Below are 19954 nucleotides of genomic sequence, written 5' to 3' on the forward strand. Positions count from 1 at the left end.
ATTGACTAAGCTGGCCAGGCTTTGTTACAGTGTTGTAGCATCAAGGCAAGGCAACGCTTGCTCTTCAATCTACACTACTAAACCAAAGCAAAGTTTCCACATTCAGTAGATCCTGATATTCCTGCATGGTTTCACCCACTGATGTACACCTGAAACAGCGATATATTTTGTTAAATAGTGCATGGCTCTTTGCATTTTGGTGGTGCAGGCATAGAATACAACATACAATGATTTAGTGGTAGAATCTTGTGGTTTAGTGGTAGAATTCTCGCCTGCCATGAGGGAGGCATGGATCTGAAAAGGGAATAAACACCACCCAATGTTGTGCTCAAAGCAAATGACTCTTAGATTTGGAGTCTTATTCGCTATTGACTCAGATAGCTAGGCTTTTTTACAGTGTTATGGCATCATGGCAAGGCAAGGATTGCCCTTCAATCTATAAAAGTAAAGCAAGGTTTCCACATTTAATAGATCCTGAGATTTCTGCTTGGTTTCACACACTGATGTACACCTCTTTTAAGTTTCAAATAAAACACGTTTGGTTGTGTAGTGACAGAGATCTCGCCTGTAGAATTCTGGGAAAAAACACCGCCCAATGTGGGGCTCGAACCCATGAACCTGAGATTAAGAGTCTCATGCTCTACCGACTGAGCTAGCCAGGCTTGGTTACTGTGATTTGACAAAAAGGCCACTCAAGCCAAGGAGTGCAATACAAGCTATTAAAGTAGATCTAGGCTACCACATTCAGTACACTGAGATGCATGCTTGGTTTCACACATTGAGGAAAATGGGTAAGTAACCGTGAAGTAAAATGTGAAGCATTGGTTGTTCAGTGGTAGAATTCTCGCCTGCCACGCGGGAGGCCCGGGTTCGATTCCCGGCCAATGCAGTACTCAAGTTTTACTGAAATTATGGTATATTTTGTTAAAGAGTGTCTGGCTCTTTGCATTTTGGTGGTGCAGGTATAGAATTCCACATACAATAAATTAATGGTAGAATCTTGTGGTTTAGTGGTAGAATTCCCACCTGCCAAGAGAGAGGTCTGGATCTGAAAAGGGAATAAACGCCAAACAAATGTTGTACTAAAAGCATATGACTCTTAGCTTGGGAGTTTTATTTCTATTGACTAAGCTGGCCAGGCTTTGTTACAGTGTTGTAGCATCAAGGTAAGGCAACGCTTGCTCTTCAATCTACACTATTAAACCAAAGCAAAGTTTCCACATTCAGTAGATCCTGATATTCCTGCATGGTTTCACCCACTGATGTACATCTGAAACAGCGATATATTTTGTTAAAGAGTGCCTGGCTCTTTGCATTTTGGTGGTGCAGGTATAGAATTTAACATACAATGATTTAGTGGTAGAATCTTGTGGTTTAGTGGTAGAATTCTCGCCTGCCATGAGGGAGGCATGGATCTGAAAAGGGAATAAACACCACCCAATGTTGTGCTCAAAGCAAATGACTCTTAGATTTGGAGTCTTATTCGCTATTGACTCAGATAGCTAGGCTTTTTTACAGTGTTATGGCATCATGGCAAGGCAAGGATTGCCCTTCAATTTATAAAACCAAAGCAAGGTTTCCACATTTAGTAGATCCTGAGATTCCTGCTTGGTTTCACACACTGATGTACACCTCTTTTAAGTTTCAAATAAAACACGTTTGGTTGTGTAGTGACAGAGATCTCGCCTGTAGAATTCTGGGAAAAAACACCGCCCAACGTGGGGCTCGAACCCACGACCCTGAGATTAAGAGTCTCATGCTCTACCGACTGAGCTAGCCAGGCTTGGTTACTGTTGTGTGACAAAAAGGCCACTCAAGCCAAGGAGTGCCCTACAAGCTTTAAAGTAGATCTAGGCTACCACATTCAGTACACTGAGATGCATGCTTGGTTTCACAAATTGAGGAAAATGGGTAAGTAACCGTGAAGTAAAATGTGAAGCATTGGTTGTTCAGTGGTAGAATTCTCGCCTGCCACGCGGGAGGCCCGGGTTCGATTCCCGGCCAATGCAGTACTCAAGTTTTACTGAAATTATGGTATATTTTGTTAAAGAGTGTCTGGCTCTTTGCATTTTGGTGGTGCAGGTATAGAATTCCACATACAATAAATTAATGGTAGAATCTTGTGGTTTAGTGGTAGAATTCCCACCTGCCAAGAGAGAGGTCTGGATCTGAAAAGGGAATAAACACCAAACAAATGTTGTACTAAAAGCATATGACTCTTAGCTTGGGAGTTTTATTTCTATTGACTAAGCTGGCCAGGCTTTGTTACAGTGTTGTAGCATCAAGGCAAGGCAACGCTTGCTCTTCAATCTACACTATTAAACCAAAGTGTCCACATTCAGTAGATCCTGATATTCCTGCATGGTTTCACCCACTGATGTACACCTGAAACAGCGATATATTTTGTTAAAGAGTGCCTGGCTCTTTGCATTTTGGTGGTGCAGGTATAGAATTTAACATACAATGATTTAGTGGTAGAATCTTGTGGTTTAATGGTAGAATTCTCGCCTGCCATGAGGGAGGCATGGATCTGAAAAGGGAATAAACACCACCCAATGTTGTGCTCAAAGCAAATGACTCTTAGATTTGGAGTCTTATTCGCTATTGACTCAGATAGCTAGGCTTTTTTACAGTGTTATGGCATCATGGCAAGGCAAGGATTGCCCTTCAATTTATAAAACCAAAGCAAGGTTTCCACATTTAGTAGATCCTGAGATTCCTGCTTGGTTTCACACACTGATGTACACCTCTTTTAAGTTTCAAATAAAACACGTTTGGTTGTGTAGTGACAGAGATCTCGCCTGTAGAATTCTGGGAAAAAACACCGCCCAACGTGGGGCTCGAACCCACGACCCTGAGATTAAGAGTCTCATGCTCTACCGACTGAGCTAGCCAGGCTTGGTTACTGTTGTGTGACAAAAAGGCCACTCAAGCCAAGGAGTGCCTTACAAGCTATTAAAGTAGATCTAGGCTACCACATTCAGTACACTGAGATTCATGCTTGGTTTCACAAATTGAGGAAAATGGGTAAGTAACCGTGAAGTAAAATGTGAAGCATTGGTTGTTCAGTGGTAGAATTCTCGCCTGCCACGCGGGAGGCCCGGGTTCGATTCCCGGCCAATGCAGTACTCAAGTTTTACTGAAATTATGGTATATTTTGTTAAAGAGTGTCTGGCTCTTTGCTTTTTGGTGGTGCAGGTATAGAATTCCACATACAATAAATTAATGTTAGAATCTTGTGGTTTAGTGGTAGAATTCCCACCTGCAAAGAGAGAGGTCTGGATCTGAAAAGGGAATAAACACCAAACAAATGTTGTACTACAAGCATATGACTATTAGCTTGGGAGTTTTATTTCTATTGACTAAGCTGGCCAGGCTTTGTTACAGTGTTGTAGCATCAAGGCAAGGCAACGCTTGCTCTTCAATCTACACTATTAAACCAAAGCAAAGTTTCCACATTCAGTAGATCCTGATATTCCTGCATGGTTTCACCCACTGATGTACACCTGAAACAGCGATATATTTTGTTAAAGAGTGCCTGGCTCTTTGCATTTTGGTGGTGCAGGTATAGAATTTAACATACAATGATTTAGTGGTAGAATCTTGTGGTTTAGTGGTAGAATTCTCGCCTGCCATGAGGGAGGCATGGATCTGAAAAGGGAATAAACACCACCCAATGTTGTGCTCAAAGCAAATGACTCTTAGATTTGGAGTCTTATTCGCTATTGACTCAGATAGCTAGGCTTTTTTACAGTGTTATGGCATCATGGCAAGGCAAGGATTGCCCTTCAATTTATAAAACCAAAGCAAGGTTTCCACATTTAGTAGATCCTGAGATTCCTGCTTGGTTTCACACACTGATGTACACCTCTTTTAAGTTTCAAATAAAACATGTTTGGTTGTGTAGTGACAGAGATCTCGCCTGTGGAATTCTGGGAAAAAACACCACCCAACGTGGGGCTCGAACCCACGACCCTGAGATTAAGAGTCTCATGCTCTACCGACTGAGCTAGCCAGGCTTGGTTACTGTGATGTGACCAAAAGGCCACTCAAGCCAAGGAGTGCAATACAAGCTATTAAAGTAGATCTAGGCTACCACATTCAGTACACTGAGATGCATGCTTGGTTTCACACATTGAGGAAAATGGGTAAGTAACCGTGAAGTAAAATGTGAAGCATTGGTTGTTCAGTGGTAGAATTCTCGCCTGCCACGCAGGAGGCCCGGGTTCGATTCCCGGCCAATGCAGTACTCAAGTTTTACTGAAATTATGGTATATTTTGTTAAAGAGTGTCTGGCTCTTTGCATTTTGGTGGTGCAGGTATAGAATTCCACATACAATAAATTAATGGTAGAATCTTGTGGTTTAGTGGTAGAATTCCCACCTGCCAAGAGAGAGGTCTGGATCTGAAAAGGGAATAAACACCAAACAAATGTTGTACTAAAAGCATATGACTCTTAGCTTGGGAGTTTTATTTCTATTGACTAAGCTGGCCAGGCTTTGTTACAGTGTTGTAGCATCAAGGCAAGGCAACGCTTGCTCTTCAATCTACACTATTAAACCAAAGCAAAGTATCCACATTCAGTAGATCCTGATATTCCTGCATGGTTTCACCCACTGATGTACACCTGAAACAGCGATATATTTTGTTAAAGAGTGCCTGGCTCTTTGCATTTTGGTGGTGCAGGTATAGAATTTAACATACAATGATTTAGTGGTAGAATCTTGTGGTTTAGTGGTAGAATTCTCGCCTGCCATGAGGGAGGCATGGATCTGAAAAGGGAATAAACACCACCCAATGTTGTGCTCAAAGCAAATGACTCTTAGATTTGGAGTCTTATTCGCTATTGACTCAGATAGCTAGGCTTTTTTACAGTGTTATGGCATCATGGCAAGGCAAGGATTGCCCTTCAATTTATAAAACCAAAGCAAGGTTTCCACATTTAGTAGATCCTGAGATTCCTGCTTGGTTTCACACACTGATGTACACCTGAAACAGCGATATATTTTGTTAAAGAGTGCCTGGCTCTTTGCATTTTGGTGGTGCAGGTATAGAATTTAACATACAATGATTTAGTGGTAGAATCTTGTGGTTTAGTGGTAGAATTCTCGCCTGCCATGAGGGAGGCATGGATCTGAAAAGGGAATAAACACCACCCAATGTTGTGCTCAAAGCAAATGACTCTTAGATTTGGAGTCTTATTCGCTATTGACTCAGATAGCTAGGCTTTTTTACAGTGTTATGGCATCATGGCAAGGCAAGGATTGCCCTTCAATTTATAAAACCAAAGCAAGGTTTCCACATTTAGTAGATCCTGAGATTCCTGCTTGGTTTCACACACTGATGTACACCTCTTTTAAGTTTCAAATAAAACACGTTTGGTTGTGTAGTGACAGAGATCTCGCCTGTAGAATTCTGGGAAAAAACACCGCCCAACGTGGGGCTCGAACCCACGACCCTGAGATTAAGAGTCTCATGCTCTACCGACTGAGCTAGCCAGGCTTGGTTACTGTGATGTGACAAAAAGGCCACTCAAGCCAAGGAGTGCCTTACAAGCTATTAAAGTAGATCTAGGCTACCACATTCAGTACACTGAGATGCATGCTTGGTTTCACAAATTGAGGAAAATGGGTAAGTAACCGTGAAGTAAAATGTGAAGCATTGGTTGTTCAGTGGTAGAATTCTCGCCTGCCACGCGGGAGGCCCGTGTTCGATTCCCGGCCAATGCAGTATTCAAGTTTTACTGAAATTATGGTATATTTTGTTAAAGAGTGTCTGGCTCTTTGCTTTTTGGTGGTGCAGGTATAGAATTCCACATACAATAAATTAATGTTAGAATCTTGTGGTTTAGTGGTAGAATTCCCACCTGCCAAGAGAGAGGTCTGGATCTGAAAAGGGAATAAACACCAAACAAATGTTGTACTACAAGCATATGACTCTTAGCTTGGGAGTTTTATTTCTATTGACTAAGCTGGCCAGGCTTTGTTACAGTGTTGTAGCATCAAGGCAAGGCAACGCTTGCTCTTCAATCTACACTATTAAACCAAAGCAAAGTTTCCACATTCAGTAGATCCTGATATTCCTGCATGGTTTCACCCACTGATGTACACCTGAAACAGCGATATATTTTGTTAAAGAGTGCCTGGCTCTTTGCATTTTGGTGGTGCAGGTATAGAATTTAACATACAATGATTTAGTGGTAGAATCTTGTGGTTTAGTGGTAGAATTCTCGCCTGCCATGAGGGAGGCATGGATCTGAAAAGGGAATAAACACCACCCAATGTTGTGCTCAAAGCAAATGACTCTTTTTTTTACCATCTTTTATTTATAAATTATATAAGAAGAATAAGATATAGATACAAAAACAGACCAAAAAAACAACAAAAAAAAAGAAAAAATACATAGATGCATGGATAAATATCACAAGGCAATAATTACCTAATAAACAGAACCTTCAGTCAAGTAAGTAAGATAATATAGTTAAACATATTTGGATTGGAGCATGGAGATTATTATTTGTGGTTGATTGTAGGGAAGTATCCCGAAATATGATTTTAATTATGCTATCAATGGCCTATCCCAATGTTATGTCCCCGATACCGGTTACACATCTTAACACAACAGTAGGCACACAGAGAGAAAGAAAAAAAAAAAAAAAAAAGAGATAGGAGTGTATAAATGTGCAAAGAAAAGAGCATGTTACCAAAATTGCACTATCCTTCTAATTGTCAATGTTGCATATATTATTTCACAGATTGTCAATAGTGCATTTAATATTTCACATAGCTCAAGATCATCCCAATTAACTATATTAAAATAGTATGTGTTATATTTTTCACATTATGAGTGCATTTCCTTATGTTTCTTCATTATAGCCATCTTATCATGTGAGTTCTAAGTGTACCTAATTAAACGCCTTACAATATTACTGCTCAATTGTGTAGTTATAGTGCTAACCCTTCATCTATCGAGTGTATATTACTTGCCTGACAATATCCGGCTCGTAGACGGACAAACAACCAAACAAAAAAAAAAAAGGGGAAGTGCAATAAGTGTAATATAAGGGAAAGAGCACATTTTACCAAGATTTCTCTTTCCTTCTAATTACCAATAATAATATTTCACATATCTCATAATCACCATTTTTTACTCTATATAAATAATATGTGTTAAGTGCAATACTTTGATGCTCTCCATTTAACCCATATTGCATTGTGCTTACTAAGTGTACCTTGATTAATCGACAAATAATATTCCTGCTCAATTGTGTAATTTACTAATGCTAACCATTCAACTATCGGAGGGCCCGTATTTGCCATCCAATATCTGGAAACTAAAACCTTTGCAAGAGAACACAAACTGCTTATATATGTTTTTAGCGTTGTCTCAACTCCGTCACAATGCAGAACATTCAAAATACAGCATTTACTAGTCAAGAGATCCCGTTCCACCCCAGTGTGGATGATAATATTCTTCACCTTCTCCCAAAATTCCAACACGGGTTGACATTCCCATAGTAAATGGAAATAAGTACCTGGGGAGGTCTTACATCTATTACATATTATTGAAGATACAGAGCCAAACTTGATCAGTCTAGAAGTAGACATATAAGCACGGTGGAGTACATAAAGTTGAATTTGTTGCACTCTTATGGAGGATAGGGCCTTGGCATATGTTGACAGTGCGACTCTCCAATCATCCTCATTTAGGGGACCCAGGTTCTCTTCCCATTTGATTTTTAGCTTTTCTAAATCGTCTCTGTCTGCCTCTGCAGTGACTATTCTATATATTTTAGATACCTTTTTTTTTACCTCAGCTTTTACATATTTTTTTAAGGGTGACACACTAAAGCTCAATCTTAGATTGGGGTAATGATGCTCCAGGCAACTTCTTAGTTGTAAATAACGAAAAAAATACGATTTTGGTAAACTAAACTCCCTGCTTAGCTGAGCAAATGACTTAAACTGGCCGTCTATAAAAAATTGACTCAAACAATTAATCTGGAATAGACCCCAAACTCGGGTGAATTGTAGTTCTTCAGAGTTGTTAAACATCAGTTTATCTTCTAATGGGTATTGGGGATCAATACCAGTATACCCTACACATTTATTTGCTTCTTTCCACACCCTTATAGACTGTACCACTAAGGGTGTATCCCTAACAAGTGTATAGCCCTGGAGTAGCCTGAAGACTGGTCTAATCTCGGGTGTAGATACCTTCACCAATTCATCTACTAATCCAATTACAGGGCTCTCTTCCAACCAATGATCCATTTGCGCTAATTGTGAGGCGAGATAGTACTTCACAAAGTCTGGTAAGCCAATCCCTCCCAACTCTTTTTCTCTAGCCAATGCCTTGAGTCTAACCTTTGATCTCGAGTTATTCCATATAAAAGAAATCATAATGGAGTTAAGCTTGCGGAATATTTTGCTGGGGATATAAATTGGGGACTGTCTTAGTACATATAATATTTTTGGTAGTATAGTCATTTTTACTAAATTTGCACATCCCAACATTGTCAATGGAAGTCTTCTCCATGTTTTACATTTTGACTCAAAATACTCTAAAAGTGGTGCTACATTTAAGGGAATAAATTCTTTTGGGTCCACTGTTACCCAAATCCCAAGATATTTAAATTTAGAAACAATTTTTAATGGGAGTAGTTGGGAGGAAGGGGATATTGGTTCAATTTTAATGGGCAAAATATGGGATTTAGACCAGTTAATTCTCACTCCAGAATAGTCCCCAAATGTATCAATTATCGCGAGGACTTTGAGTATATCGGTGCCAAACTTGGACAAGTAGATCAGCAGGTCATCTGCATAGAGAGATACAACGTCTGTACCATCACCCACCTTAAATCCCCGATTATACAAAGATGACCTCAATACGCATGCCAATGGTTCTATTGCCAGGGCAAACAAGGCAGGGGATAGTGGACACCCCTGCCTTGTTCCCCTGGTCAGCCGAAATGATGTCGACGTCCAACCATTAATTGAAATCCGGGCCAGGGGATTCGTATACAATAACTGTATCCATTTGATATATCTTGGACCGAATCCCATGGCCCTAAGGACCGACCATAAGTATTGCCACTCGACGACATCAAAGGCCTTAGTGGCATCCAATGATACCACAGCAGGCTGGGTATCTGCAGCTCCAGGGATCTGTAGATGGCAGTGTAATTTTCGAAGATTCAGCTCAGTAGATTTACCCGGCATAAAACCGCACTGGTCGGGATGGATAATTTTTAAAATAAATTTGTTCAGGCGAGTGGCTAAAATTTTGGCAAGTACCTTTGCCTCCACATTTAGCACCGATATAGGTCGGTATGACTCGACCTTAGTCCCGTCCTTTTCCTGTTTTAATATTAGGCTTATTTTTGCTTCTACAATAGAAGGGGGGAGTTTGTTCTCATCAAAACATGAGGAGAAGGTATGTAACATAAGTGGGGCAAAATAATCAATATACTTTTTATATAATTCGGCTGGTATGCCGTCTAATCCCGGGGATTTATTATTAGGTAACTCTGTTATTGCTCTCCTCACCTCTTCAAGGGTAAATGGGGCTTCCAGGTCTAACGTCTCTTGTTGATCTAATGACGGAATAGGGATTTTAGCAAGATATTCATCTATGTCCAACTGGGTAGTTCTCAGTTGTGAGGTATATATAGAAGTGAAATAACTTATAAATTCTTGACCAATATCGGGGGTAGCATGAATTCTAGTCCCATCCTCTTGTTGAATACAGACTATATTATTAAAAGAACTTTCGGCCTGGGCCAAAAAAGCCAGGTATTTCCCAGGCTTATCCGAAAATTGATAATTTTTTTGGGATCTAGCTGACATTACTCTCTGATTTTGGGACTTTAATGCCTGCAGCCATTTTTCCTGGGACTCTAGCCACTGACGTCTAGAGGAGTCCGTACCATCGACTAGAAATTTAGCTTCTCTACCTACTGTTTCCCTTTCCAGCCGAAGGATAGCCTCTCTGTCCTTTTTCTTTTTCTCGGCTATTCGCTTTTTCAAGGTTCCCCTTACAAACGCTTTAAAAGCATCCCAGGTGATAGAGTCAGGGGCAGACCCAGAATTTTGGTCCCAAAATTCCTCCCACTGAAGGAGAATCCTGTCATCCTGTTCAAAAGATTGCAACCAAGTAGGATTAAGTTTCCAGAACCTTGAACCAAGCTCCTTTGATTCGGAGAGGTCCAACTCAACAGGGGAGTGATCAGAAATCCCCCTAGCCAGATACCCAACACTTTCCACACTCGAGGTTATATCTCTGGATACGAGAACAAGGTCAATTCTCGAAAATACCTGATGTGTAGCAGAGTAGCAGGAGTATTGCCGGCTAGTTGGATTCCGTACTCTCCAAATATCCACCCAACCCATATCGTGAACAAAATTGCTAAAAGCTTTTGCATTCTTAGTTCTATCAGATAAGGTGGATCGCCATCTGTCCCCTTTGGGGTCCATTACATTATTAAAGTCTCCCGTACAGATGACTGGGATTAGTGGATATGTTGCAACAAATTCAGCCGCCTTCAGCAGTACATCAAAACTAAATGGCGGGGGAATATAGACAAATAATAATAATAATTGTTGAGTGTTTACCACACAATTAAGAAAGATATAACGACCAGACATGTCTATCACAAAATTCTTACAAGTAAATGCTAACGATCTCCTAATCAGGACTGAAACACCCCGGGAGGAGGAGGTAAATGGGGCATGGAATAGCTTCCCAATCCAAGGCCTCTTCAATGCCAAAAGCTTCCCGCCCACCAAGTGGGTCTCCACCATGCACATTATATCTGCCTTGGATTTCCTAAGGTGGTCGAGAACTAAAGAACGTTTAACTTTATTATTGAGACCTCGCACGTTCCATGATATTATTTTAACCATGATAAGAATGGAATAAAAGGCAGGGCTACTTCCTCCTCGCTGGACGTTCGACGCCAGTACGATAGGAGAAGGTTGCAAATATACCACCTCTCCATACTCCAATACAATAACTTGACTGAAAGATACACAATTTCATACAAATACATACAAAAAAAACAACACAAGACATATAGAAAAATATTACCCCATATAGAACCCCTTCCCTCCCTCCTCCCTGTATACCACCCTCTACTTGGCATACTTTATAAACCACTACTACCCATCTGCAATTACAAAAAAAAAAAAAACTGCAACAATCGCTCGGGGCGAAAAAATAAGAACCCTTAGCCACCAAAGTGTAGGGAGGCTCTCCGGCACTATAAAGGATTAATCAAACATTTTATTCTAACTGGGAGCCTGCTGATGCCGGCCCGGTAGCCATTTATCAAGCCATTTTGCGGCTTCGTCTGGCGTGGAAAAGAAAACAGAGTCGCCATCATTAACTACTCTGAGTTTTGAAGGATAGATCATCGAATACTTCAATTTACAGTCACGAAGTCGTCTTTTTATGTCCTCAAACTTAGCTCGGTCACGTTGAACATCTAAAGCAAAGTCTGGGAAGACCGAAACTTTATGACCGTCATACAACAACTGACCCTTTTCACGAGCCAGACGTAGAATTGCATCTCTATCCTGGAAATTCAAGAGTTTAATGATAGTTGTACGTGGGGGGGCTCCGGGTGGTAAAGGTCTGAAAGGGATACGATGTGCCCTTTCCACCGCGAACTGTGCAGACAGAGATGTTTTACCCAGTTCTTCCGTCAGCCATTTCTCAAAGAATTTCACTGCGTCAGACCCCTCCACTCTCTCAGGTAGACCAATAAATCGCAAGTTGTTCCTCCGCAATCTTCCTTCTACATCCACCAGCTTAGCCCTCATTTCTGACACCTGAAGTGAGAGATTTTTTAACTTAACACTAGTTTTAGTGTTTTCATCTTCCAGGGTCGAAATGCGATTTTCTGTGTCCTGGATTCTCTCATTAGTACGTTTAAGATCAGTTTGTAGACCTGCAATCTGTGACTGGATTGCATCAATTTTATCAGTAAGACGATGCTCGCTACTGGCTATTGCCTCCAAGACTTGCTGTAATGATACTTCTGGGGTTACTGGGGGAGCTGTAGATTTTGATGGTGTGGAGTGTGGAGAAGTGTTCGGGGTTTGTACTGCATTGGTTTGCGAGCGGGCAAACCTTTCTAGTTTTGCTGCTGCAGCAGTTGCATTCCCGGTTTTGCCCATGTTGTTCAGTCCCACTAGCAGGTATATTGCAAGGTTTTCAAAGAGTCACTGGGGCAGCTAAAGCCTCCTACTCAGAGGATCAGTCCACAATATGAATTATACTTTTATTTTTCCTTTCTCTTTCCCTGCCGCGCTCACTTCCCAGCAAATGGGACTGCACTCTTCACAACTTCCCTCAGGAATAACCCCTCCACAGAACAAAAAAAAAAAAAAAAAAAAAAAAAACCTTAATAAGCCTGAAGTCTCTTTCCTCACCGTCTTTCTGTGACCCAGGATCAAGTATGACCATACAGCACCCTCCGCTCCTTTAATTCCGTTGTGCCGGTGTCCAGGGACAGCAGATATCTCTGCAAGCCAGCCACGTATTCACTAGATATATCTATGCAGCTCCCACCGCTCCGTTGGTACCGCTCTCACCGGCACACAGGGACAGCAGGTAACACTGTAGAACCGCCGCCTCTTCACTGGATATGTCAGCGCGGCCCCCTCCTCCCCGTTAGCACCGCTCTCACCGGCGTCTCGGGGCAGGGAGTGTCGCTGTATCTCAGCTCAGACTTCGCTGAGTATGACTGTGCAGCCCCCTCCACTCCACTCCACTCCACAGTACCGCTCTCACCAGTATCCAGAGGTGGCGGGTGCCGCTATAGAGCAGCGACGTATTCACTGGATCTGCTTGTGCGGCTCAACCGCTCTCACCGGCGCCAAAGGGCAGTAGGTCTTTCTGCAGAGCAGCCGCCTCTCCTCTGAATGTATCAACGCGGCGCCCTCCGCTCCGGTAGCACCGCTCTCACCGGTGTCCAGGGGCGGGGGGTGTTACTGTGTATCAGCTGCGTCTTCTCTGGGTATAACTGTGTAGCCCCCACCTCTCCGTTGTTGCCGCTCTCACCGGCGTCCAGGGGAAGCGAGAGTCACTGCTGGGCTGCAGCGTCCTTTACTGAGTATGACCCCTGCTCCGTACACGCCGCTCTCACCGGGTCCAGGGGCAGGAGGTAACGCTGTAAATCCGCCGCGTCTTGACAGCTATCAGAGACGCCTGACCCCTTAATCTCCAACTCACGGCAGAGCACGCGGTAGGTAACCCGGAAGGGATTGATCAACCCCGGGCATGCACAGCACGGCAAACCAGTTAATAGACGGATGTCTAGCCAGAGAGCTCCCACAACCTCCTTACTCCCTCACTGCCGTGGCCACGCCCCCCATCAAAGCAAATGACTCTTAGATTTGGAGTCTTATTCGCTATTGACTCAGATAGCTAGGCTTTTTTACAGTGTTATGGCATCATGGCAAGGCAAGGATTGCCCTTCAATTTATAAAACCAAAGCAAGGTTTCCACATTTAGTAGATCCTGAGATTCCTGCTTGGTTTCACACACTGATGTACACCTCTTTTAAGTTTCAAATAAAACATGTTTGGTTGTGTAGTGACAGAGATCTCGCCTGTAGAATTCTGGGAAAAAACACCGCCCAACGTGGGGCTCGAACCCACGACCCTGAGATTAAGAGTCTCATGCTCTACCGACTGAGCTAGCCAGGCTTGGTTACTGTGATGTGACAAAAAGGCCACTCAAGCCAAGGAGTGCCCTACAAGCTATTAAAGTAGATCTAGGCTACCACATTCAGTACACTGAGATGCATGCTTGGTTTCACACATTGAGGAAAATGGGTAAGTAACCTTGAAGTAAAATGTGAAGCATTGGTTGTTCAGTGGTAGAATTCTCGCCTGCCATTCGGGAGGCCCGGGTTCGATTCCCGGCCAATGCAGTACTGAAGTTTTACTGAAATTATGGTATATTTTGTTAAAGAGTGGCTGGCTCTTTGCATTTTGGTGGTGCAGGTATAGAATTCCACATACAATAAATTAATGGTAGAATCTTGTGGTTTAGTGGTAGAATTCCCACCTGCCAAGAGAGAGGTCTGGATCTGAAAAGGGAATAAACACCAAACAAATGTTGTACTAAAAGCATATGACTCTTAGCTTGGGAGTTTTATTTCTATTGACTAAGCTGGCCAGGCTTTGTTACAGTGTTGTAGCATCAAGGCAAGGCAACGCTTGCTCTTCAATCTACACTACTAAACCAAAGCAAAGTTTCCACATTCAGTAGATCCTGATATTCCTGCATGGTTTCACCCACTGATGTACACCTGAAACAGCGATATATTTTGTTAAATAGTGCATGGCTCTTTGCATTTTGGTGGTGCAGGCATAGAATTCAACATACAATGATTTAGTGGTAGAATCTTGTGGTTTAGTGGTAGAATTCTCGCCTGCCATGAGGGAGGCATGGATCTGAAAAGGGAATAAACACCACCCAATGTTGTGCTCAAAGCAAATGACTCTTAGATTTGGAGTCTTATTCGCTATTGACTCAGATAGCTAGGCTTTTTTACAGTGTTATGGCATCATGGCAAGGCAAGGATTGCCCTTCAATCTATAAAACCAAAGCAAGGTTTCCACATTTAGTAGATCCTGAGATTCCTGCTTGGTTTCACACACTGATGTACACCTCTTTTAAGTTTCAAATAAAACACGTTTGGTTGTGTAGTGACAAAGATCTCGCCTGTAGAATTCTGGGAAAAAACACCGCCCAATGTGGGGCTCAAACCCATGACCCTGAGATTAAGAGTCTCATGCTCTACCGACTGAGCTAGCCAGGCTTGGTTACTGTGATTTGACAAAAAGGCCACTCAAGCCAAGGAGTGCAATACAAGCTATTAAAGTAGATCTAGGCTACCACATTCAGTACACTGAGATGCATGCTTGGTTTCACACATTGAGGAAAATGGGTAAGTAACCGTGAAGTAAAATGTGAAGCATTGGTTGTTCAGTGGTAGAATTCTCGCCTGCCACGCGGGAGGCCCGGGTTCGATTCCCGGCCAATGCAGTACTCAAGTTTTACTGAAATTATGGTATATTTTGTTAAAGAGTGTCTGGCTCTTTGCATTTTGGTGGTGCAGGTATAGAATTCCACATACAATAAATTAATGGTAGAATCTTGTGGTTTAGTGGTAGAATTCCCACCTGCCAAGAGAGAGGTCTGGATCTGAAAAGGGAATAAACACCAAACAAATGTTGTACTAAAAGCATATGACTCTTAGCTTGGGAGTTTTATTTCTATTGACTAAGCTGGCCAGGCTTTGTTACAGTGTTGTAGCATCAAGGCAAGGCAACGCTTGCTCTTCAATCTACACTATTAAACCAAAGCAAAGTTTCCACATTCAGTAGATCCTGATATTCCTGCATGGTTTCACCCACTGATGTACACCTGAAACAGCGATATATTTTGTTAAAGAGTGCCTGGCTCTTTGCATTTTGGTGGTGCAGGTATAGAATTTAACATACAATGATTTAGTGGTAGAATCTGGTGGTTTAGTGGTAGAATTCTCGCCTGCCATGAGGGAGGCATGGATCTGAAAAGGGAATAAACACCACCCAATGTTGTGCTCAAAGCAAATGACTCTTAGATTTGGATTCTTATTCGCTATTGACTCAGATAGCTAGGCTTTTTTACAGTGTTATGGCATCATGGCAAGGCAAGGATTGCCCTTCAATTTATAAAACCAAAGCAAGGTTTCCACATTTAGTAGATCCTGAGATTCCTGCTTGGTTTCACACACTGATGTACACCTCTTTTAAGTTTCAAATAAAACACGTTTGGTTGTGTAGTGACAGAGATCTCGCCTGTAGAATTCTGGGAAAAAACACCGCCCAACGTGGGGCTCGAACCCACGACCCTGAGATTAAGAGTCTCATGCTCTATCGACTGAGCTAGCCAGGCTTGGTTACTGTGATTTGACAAAAAGGCCACTCAAGCCAATGAGTGCAATACAAGCTATTAAAGTAGATCTAGGCTACCACATTCAGTACACTGAGATGCATGCTTGGTTTCACACATTGAGGAAAATGGGTAAGTAACCGTGAAGTAAAATGTGAAACATTGGTTGTTCAGTGGTAGAATTCTCGTCTGCTACGCGGGAGGCCCGGGTTCGATTCCCGGCCAATGCAGTACTCAAGTTTTACTGAAATTATGGTATATTTTGTTAAAGAGTGTCTGGCTCTTTGCTTTTTGGTGGTGCAGGTAAAGAATTCCACATACAATAAATTAATGTTAGAATCTTGTGGTTTAGTGGTAGAATTCCCACCTGCCAAGAGAGAGGTCTGGATCTGAAAAGGGAATAAACACCAAACAAATGTTGTACTAAAAGCATATGACTCTTAGCTTGGGAGTTTTATTTCTATTGACTAAGCTGGCCAGGCTTTGTTACAGTGTTGTAGCATCAAGGCAAGGCAACGCTTGCTCTTCAATCTACACTATTAAACCAAAGCAAAGTTTCCACATTCAGTAGATCCTGATATTCCTGCATGGTTTCACCCACTGATGTACACCTGAAACAGCGATATATTTTGTTAAAGAGTGCCTGGCTCTTTGCATTTTGGTGGTGCAGGTATAGAATTTAACATACAATGATTTAGTGGTAGAATCTTGTGGTTTAGTGGTAGAATTCTCGCCTGCCATGAGGGAGGCATGGATCTGAAAAGGGAATAAACACCACCCAATGTTGTGCTCAAAGCAAATGACTCTTTTTTTTACCATCTTTTATTTATAAATTATATAAGAAGAATAAGATATAGATACAAAAACAGACCAAAAAAACAACAAAAAAAAAAGAAAAAATACATAGATGCATGGATAAATATCACAAGGCAATAATTACCTAATAAACAGAACCTTCAGTCAAGTAAGTAAGATAATATAGTTAAACATATTTGGATTGGAGCATGGAGATTATAATTTGTGGTTGATTGTAGGGAAGTATCCCGAAATATGATTTTAATTATGCTATCAATGGCCTATCCCAATGTTATGTCCCCGATACCGGTTACACATCTTAACACAACAGTAGGCACACAGAGAGAAAGAAAAAAAAAAAAAAAAAAAAAAGAGATAGGAGTGTATAAATGTGCAAAGAAAAGAGCATGTTACCAAAATTGCACTATCCTTCTAATTGTCAATGTTGCATATATTATTTCACAGATTGTCAATAGTTCATTTAATATTTCACATAGCTCAAGATCATCCCAATTAACTATATTAAAATAGTATGTGTTATATTTTTCACATTATGAGTGCATTTCCTTATGTTTCTTCATTATAGCCATCTTATCATGTGAGTTCTAAGTGTACCTAATTAAACGCCTTACAATATTACTGCTCAATTGTGTAGTTATAGTGCTAACCCTTCATCTATCGAGTGTATATTACTTGCCTGACAATATCCGGCTCGTAGACGGACAAACAACCAAACAAAAAAAAAAAAGGGGAAGTGCAATAAGTGTAATATAAGGGAAAGAGCACATTTTACCAAGATTTCTCTTTCCTTCTAATTACCAATAATAATATTTCACATATCTCATAATCACCATTTTTTACTCTATATAAATAATATGTGTTAAGTGCAATACTTTGATGCTCTCCATTTAACCCATATTGCATTGTGCTTACTAAGTGTACCTTGATTAATCGACAAATAATATTCCTGCTCAATTGTGTAATTTACTAATGCTAACCATTCAACTATCGGAGGGCCCGTATTTGCCATCCAATATCTGGAAACTAAAACCTTTGCAAGAGAACACAAACTGCTTATATATGTTTTTAGCGTTGTCTCAACTCCGTCACAATGCAGAACATTCAAAATACAGCATTTACTAGTCAAGAGATCCCGTTCCACCCCAGTGTGGATGATAATATTCTTCACCTTCTCCCAAAATTCCAACACGGGTTGACATTCCCATAGTAAATGGAAATAAGTACCTGGGGAGGTCTTACATCTATTACATATTATTGAAGATACAGAGCCAAACTTGATCAGTCTAGAAGTAGACATATAAGCACGGTGGAGTACATAAAGTTGAATTTGTTGCACTCTTATGGAGGATAGGGCCTTGGCATATGTTGACAGTGCGACTCTCCAATCATCCTCATTTAGGGGACCCAGGTTCTCTTCCCATTTGATTTTTAGCTTTTCTAAATCGTCTCTGTCTGCCTCTGCAGTGACTATTCTATATATTTTAGATACCTTTTTTTTTACCTCAGCTTTTACATATTTTTTTAAGGGTGACACACTAAAGCTCAATCTTAGATTGGGGTAATGATGCTCCAGGCAACTTCTTAGTTGTAAATAACGAAAAAAATACGATTTTGGTAAACTAAACTCCCTGCTTAGCTGAGCAAATGACTTAAACTGGCCGTCTATAAAAAATTGACTCAAACAATTAATCTGGAATAGACCCCAAACTCGGGTGAATTGTAGTTCTTCAGAGTTGTTAAACATCAGTTTATCTTCTAATGGGTATTGGGGATCAATACCAGTATACCCTACACATTTATTTGCTTCTTTCCACACCCTTATAGACTGTACCACTAAGGGTGTATCCCTGGAGTAGCCTGAAGACTGGTCTAATCTCGGGTGTAGATACCTTCACCAATTCATCTACTAATCCAATTACAGGGCTCTCTTCCAACCAATGATCCATTTGCGCTAATTGTGAGGCGAGATAGTACTTCACAAAGTCTGGTAAGCCAATCCCTCCCAACTCTTTTTCTCTAGCCAATGCCTTGAGTCTAACCTTTGATCTGGAGTTATTCCATATAAAAGAAATCATAATGGAGTTAAGCTTGCGGAATATTTTGCTGGGGATATAAATTGGGGACTGTCTTAGTACATATAATATTTTTGGTAGTATAGTCATTTTTACTAAATTTGCACATCCCAACATTGTCAATGGAAGTCTTCTCCATGTTTTACATTTTGACTCAAAATACTCTAAAAGTGGTGCTACATTTAAGGGAATAAATTCTTTTGGGTCCACTGTTACCCAAATCCCAAGATATTTAAATTTAGAAACAATTTTTAATGGGAGTAGTTGGGAGGAAGGGGATATTGGTTCAATTTTAATGGGCAAAATATGGGATTTAGACCAGTTAATTCTCACTCCAGAATAGTCCCCAAATGTATCAATTATCGCGAGGACTTTGAGTATATCGGTGCCAAACTTGGACAAGTAGATCAGCAGGTCATCTGCATAGAGAGATACAACGTCTGTACCATCACCCACCTTAAATCCCCGATTATACAAAGATGACCTCAATACGCATGCCAATGGTTCTATTGCCAGGGCAAACAAGGCAGGGGATAGTGGACACCCCTGCCTTGTTCCCCTGGTCAGCCGAAATGATGTCGACGTCCAACCATTAATTGAAATCCGGGCCAGGGGATTCGTATACAATAACTGTATCCATTTGATATATCTTGGACCGAATCCCATGGCCCTAAGGACCGACCATAAGTATTGCCACTCGACGACATCAAAGGCCTTAGTGGCATCCAATGATACCACAGCAGGCTGGGTATCTGCAGCTCCAGGGATCTGTAGATGGCAGTGTAATTTTCGAAGATTCAGCTCAGTAGATTTACCCGGCATAAAACCGCACTGGTCGGGATGGATAATTTTTAAAATAAATTAATTCAGGCGAGTGGCTAAAATTTTGGCAAGTACCTTTGCCTCCACATTTAGCACCGATATAGGTCGGTATGACTCGACCTTAGTCCCGTCCTTTTCCTGTTTTAATATTAGGCTTATTTTTGCTTCTACAATAGAAGGGGGGAGTTTGTTCTCATCAAAACATGAGGAGAAGGTATGTAACATAAGTGGGGCAAAATAATCAATATACTTTTTATATAATTCGGCTGGTATGCCGTCTAATCCCGGGGATT

The 19954-nt window shown here is 41.2% G+C and overlaps 8 non-coding genes across 8 annotated transcripts; 4 read left to right on the forward strand and 4 right to left on the reverse strand.

Annotated features, from left to right (window-relative positions):
• Positions 1–818: 818 nt before the first annotated feature.
• TRNAG-GCC (transfer RNA glycine (anticodon GCC)) lies at positions 819–889 on the forward strand. Its single transcript has one exon. It is a non-coding gene; the product is annotated as a tRNA-Gly (tRNA).
• An 821-nt stretch (positions 890–1710) lies between these two features.
• Positions 1711–1783, reverse strand: TRNAK-CUU (transfer RNA lysine (anticodon CUU)). The gene has a single exon. It is a non-coding gene; the product is annotated as a tRNA-Lys (tRNA).
• Positions 1784–1938: 155 nt separating this feature from the next.
• TRNAG-GCC (transfer RNA glycine (anticodon GCC)) lies at positions 1939–2009 on the forward strand. Its single transcript has one exon. It is a non-coding gene; the product is annotated as a tRNA-Gly (tRNA).
• Positions 2010–2825: 816 nt separating this feature from the next.
• On the reverse strand, positions 2826–2898 carry TRNAK-CUU (transfer RNA lysine (anticodon CUU)). The gene has a single exon. It is a non-coding gene; the product is annotated as a tRNA-Lys (tRNA).
• Positions 2899–3054: 156 nt separating this feature from the next.
• Positions 3055–3125, forward strand: TRNAG-GCC (transfer RNA glycine (anticodon GCC)). The gene has a single exon. It is a non-coding gene; the product is annotated as a tRNA-Gly (tRNA).
• A 2304-nt stretch (positions 3126–5429) lies between these two features.
• On the reverse strand, positions 5430–5502 carry TRNAK-CUU (transfer RNA lysine (anticodon CUU)). The gene has a single exon. It is a non-coding gene; the product is annotated as a tRNA-Lys (tRNA).
• An 8137-nt stretch (positions 5503–13639) lies between these two features.
• TRNAK-CUU (transfer RNA lysine (anticodon CUU)) lies at positions 13640–13712 on the reverse strand. The gene has a single exon. It is a non-coding gene; the product is annotated as a tRNA-Lys (tRNA).
• A 1277-nt stretch (positions 13713–14989) lies between these two features.
• On the forward strand, positions 14990–15060 carry TRNAG-GCC (transfer RNA glycine (anticodon GCC)). The gene has a single exon. It is a non-coding gene; the product is annotated as a tRNA-Gly (tRNA).
• Positions 15061–19954: the final 4894 nt, after the last annotated feature.

Source organism: Crinia signifera, chromosome 3, assembly GCF_055691185.1.
Source record: "Crinia signifera chromosome 3, ASM5569118v1, whole genome shotgun sequence".
NCBI classification, from domain to species: Eukaryota; Metazoa; Chordata; class Amphibia; order Anura; family Myobatrachidae; genus Crinia; species Crinia signifera.